The sequence below is a fragment of the Hakea prostrata genome, chromosome 6 (assembly GCF_041222555.1).
Source record: "Hakea prostrata isolate BN-2017 chromosome 6, UWA_Hpros_2, whole genome shotgun sequence".
In the NCBI taxonomy this organism is placed as follows: Eukaryota; Viridiplantae; Streptophyta; class Magnoliopsida; order Proteales; family Proteaceae; genus Hakea; species Hakea prostrata.
Genome location: NC_142605.1, coordinates 16,508,239 through 16,512,691, shown reverse-complemented (window position 1 = coordinate 16,512,691; position 4,453 = coordinate 16,508,239). Strand labels below are relative to the sequence as shown.

Here is a 4,453-nt window from a genome sequence, read left to right as displayed (position 1 = left end):
TTTCACAAAGGCCTTGCCCAAGGGTTCATTTCAAAATTTGATGATCAAGTTGACCTCAGATGATATCTTCACTCCAATTTGAAGTGGAGTGTTAGTGTTATAATATCTTTTATTTCTAGGAGAGATCGGATCTTCTATTTCCTGCAGGAGTTATTGGAAGAATATTCTAGGAGATATTAGATCTCTTATTCCTAGTAGGAGATATTTAAAGAATATTGCAAGATATTGAAAGACTATTGTAATATAATGTTTATTATTTTATCAGCAATTTGAGTATGATAACTTCATTTTATTTAGGTTTCTTAGGAAGACTGAACCTCGTAAATGGTTGTCTCTCTTTTTTGTGCGCTTATTTATTATTTCATCACACACAATCAAATGAACCACTTGCAAGATCAGGAAACTTCTTTCTCCCTTATAATTCATATCTAATGATTTTTACTTTAAATTTTAAATTCTAATACTACAAACTGTTTTCTCTTGAATAAAACGCACTTCTTCTACATTTCACCTAATACTAGAAGAAAACTACTAAATGCAAGAGTCACAGGGGCATGGTTCCTTTATCCTCGAACGACATCACGATAACAATGATCCCAATTCAAGTCAAAGACTGCTAATAGTGGCTTAATCAATTTGGTTGCTCTTTCTTTGGCCCTGCTTAAGGTAATGGATGAACCCATCCATGTAGGCTTGATTGAGCCCGTGATTACCAAAGATGGCCTTCATCTCCCTCGCTCTCACCCTCAACCCCTCACCTTCTTCTTCCACCATGACTTTCCTTAGTGCTCTGGCGATGCCTTTCCGATCAAAAGAACCATCTTCTCCTCTCTCTACTTCCACGGCCAACCCTTTCTCAACCAGAAGCCTTGCATTCAAACCCTGGTCGATCACCATCGGCAGCACCACCAGCGAGTGACCAAACTGGAGTGTCTCTATTATGGAACCCCAACCTGAATGAAAAAATGACCCACCCACAGAAGGATGAGCAAGAATTTCCAGCTGAGGCGCCCAGCTCATGCACACCACACCTCGGCCTTGGGTTCGCGACCTGAATTCTGGCGGCACGGCATCTTCTTCATCCATTGCCCAGGTGGGTTTTCTCAGAGCCCATAAGAAGGGAACCCCAGAGAGCTCAATTCCATGAGCCATTTCATATATCTGTTCTCTTCTGGGCTGCCATTCACTGCCAAACCCAACAAACACAACCGACTTGGGTGGTTGTTGATCTAACCACTTGAAAACTGCCAGCCACTCTCCTCCGAAGCTTTTCTCAGCTGAAGAAGGTGCCGGCGCGGGTGGAAGAACACCGACTGGAATCACAGTTTTCCGGTAGAGTTTCTGTACTAATTCCAGATATTGACCTTCATATTCGCTGCAGCTTCGGAAGGCCAAGGCCTCACAGGCAGTAGAGATGAGCGAGATGCGTTCGGCGTCGGTCTTTCCAGAGGCGTTTTTACCGAAAACGCCTCCATACATGGGACCTGCCTCAAACGGCCGGAAGGCAACCGTAGATGGGAAATCGATCCACTTGGGCGGAGATGTAAAAGATTCTGGAGATGGCCAGTGTTGGGCTTGAGCTTCGTCAGTGACATTCTCAGGTGGACCAAAGAAGGCAAACATGGCAGAGCTGTAAACAGAAAACAAGATGAGTGGGATATCAACGTTGAGTTCTCGTGGGATCTCTGCCACCCAGAAGGGAGAGAAATCGACGATTATCCAATCTGGGATGTCCTGGGAGATGAACTGCTTGAGTTGTGGTTTCAGCAGATCATATGCTCTCTTCAGGTATTGGATTTCTTCCATGGCCATGTCCACGGTGGCTTCGGCCTCTGCTGGTAAGCCATCGACGGCGGGTAAGTGAAGCTCCACCAGATTCAACGGAGCTGCTAAATCATGAGGAATTAAATGGAGTGGAATTCTGCTCAGATTTTTGGTGGTGGAAACGAAGGAGACACGGATTCCAGCTCTAGCTACTGCTATGGAAAGATGCAGGAATGGAATCATGTGCCCGAAAGCTAACCATGGAACCATCACCACGTGCAAATCCTGCTTCGCCATTAAAGGATCTATCGGTTTATCAATCAAATCCCTTGTACTTGGAACACTTCTGAATTTGGATTTGGCTTCAAAAATTGATCTCCCTTTATAACTACTTCTTTCTTTGAGATTTCCACGTGAAACTTCAACGGTTCAACCTACAAATCAAAAAAAACAAAACCAGATGTCCCTAGCATGTTCTATTTTTCTTTTTTTTAAATGTGGGTGGCGTGTCTTTTGAAGCCATCAGTGTTGTTCTATATTATCTTCACCGCTTGCGGTGGAGCAAACCCTGACTTCATTTGTTTTTTTTTGAAAGTAACAGATGAATTATTCGGTTTGAATTGTAACATCATTTTAATTTTTAAAAAAAATATATTTCATCACAGCATGACTATCATATGGATTGGGGTCTCGGTCAATCAATTTTCAGGTTAGTGCAAGTATTTGATTAGAGTGGGTTTACAGAGATTACGTTTTTTTCAAAGAATAGGTTGCAAGTATTTGTTCAAAATTAGGGTTGTAACAGTGACCGGTTGGGTCAAGTTCTTTAAAATTTAATTGTAGCCCAATACTCATAGATAAATTCATCCAAACTCTAACCTTATTATAAAGTCTAAAAGTTTTGTTCATATTCTTAAACCTTGACTGGTTGTTAAGTATGTACCTGTCCTGCCCTAATTACTCTTGATCTAATTAGGCAAAATGGGTTGGTCCTATCACTAATCCTGTTCTTTGTCCATGGTTAATTTTGTCTTTGTCCCTTACCCTTGCCCTAGCCCTACCTAACAACTCTAATATAATAAAGTCTCTTAACTAAATTGTAGGTGAGATGTCCAATACAAACTCGTATTTATTTTGAAATAAAAATCAAAGACAAAAATACAAAATTTTCAGCTATTGTTATTTAATCTAGGGATAATTATTGTTGCCCCCCTGTAGTTTGATTTTATTACTAATAAAACCCTGTTCTTTACGAAATTACTGTTGCCCCCTTCCTTATAACGGTGTTAAGTTTCCGTTAAGTTTGAATATGTAATGTCTAATTTGCCCTTCATTAAAATTAAGAAATCAAAAGACGATGCTACCTCATTTATAAAACCAGATTAAATGTCAATTTTACCCTAAACTTCATTTATTTTGAATTAATGAAATGGGCAAAATCCAAATCCGATTTGGTTTCCGACCTTCACAAAACTTCATCCATTTTGAATTAAAAAAAATGGGCAAAATCCAAATCCGATTTGGTTTCCGACCTTCACAAAACTTCATCCATTTTGAATTAAAAAAATGAGCAAAATCCAAATCCGATTTGGTTTCCGACCTTCACAAAACTTCATCCATTTTGAATTAAAGAAATGAGCAAAATCCAAATCCGATTTGGTTTCCCACCTTCACTAAACTTCATTTATTTTGAACTAAAGAAATGAATAAAATTCAAATCCAATTTGGTTTCCCACCCTCACTAAATTTCATTTATTTTGAAAAAAAATTAGGTGATATTCAGTTTCCAATTTGAGTTGAATTTGATTTTCCTTCCTCTTCCATTTCTATTTGAGTTTTATTCAATCATTCATTCTTCTTTATTTCTTTCTTTCTTTTTCTTTTTCTTTTTCTTTCTTTCTTTCTTTTCTTTTATTTATTTATTTATTTATTTATTTATTTATTTATTTATTTTTTGAGAATAAAATGGATTATAGTTTTTTTTTTGTCCACAGTTAATTAAGGGTACTACTGTAACTTGACAAAGAGGTAACTAAGTAAAGAGATAAGTATAAGGGTATTTTGGGGTTTTTGAGAAAATATAAAGATGTCACATCATCAGTTAACTAACGGAACTTAATGGTAGGGGGCAATAGTAATTATAGACAAAGTTGAAGGTTGGATTAGTAATTTTGAAAAGTACAGGGGATACATTAGTAATAAAATCAAAGTACAGGGGGTCAATAGTAATTATCCCTTTAATCTAATATGCTAGTATCTTAACTAAGATAACAGAGTGCAAAATAGAACTTTTTGCTTTGTATTTTTGAAAATTTTCTATTTATTTGAGCTGGGAGAACGAAGTGATCTTCTTCTTTTTCTTTTTTATTTTCTTTTTTTCTTCTTCCTTTTTGGTAGAAGGAACCAGACTCTAGTGTCCTCAGATTTATGAGTTTAGAGATTTAGCTATACCCACTATCCGTGTTAAGTGAATGCATAATCTCATTATGAGATTATAAATCTTATATTTATAGAATGTAAATAACCGTTACAATATGAGAAAATATTACTTGATATACTATACTCTAATACCCTCCCGCAAAGTTAAGGGTCCTTCAAGAACCTTGAGTTTGGAGCGGAGTACACCAAAACGAGTACAGGATAGAGCTTTCATGAGGACATCAGCAAGCTGGTCAGTAGTAGAGACATA

The 4,453-nt window shown here is 37.5% G+C and overlaps 1 pseudogene; it reads right to left on the bottom strand.

Moving 5' to 3' along the window:
* Positions 1–222: 222 nt before the first annotated feature.
* Positions 223–2,217, bottom strand: LOC149012375 (UDP-glycosyltransferase 91A1 pseudogene; annotated as a pseudogene).
* Between the last annotated feature and the right edge of the window lie 2,236 nt (positions 2,218–4,453).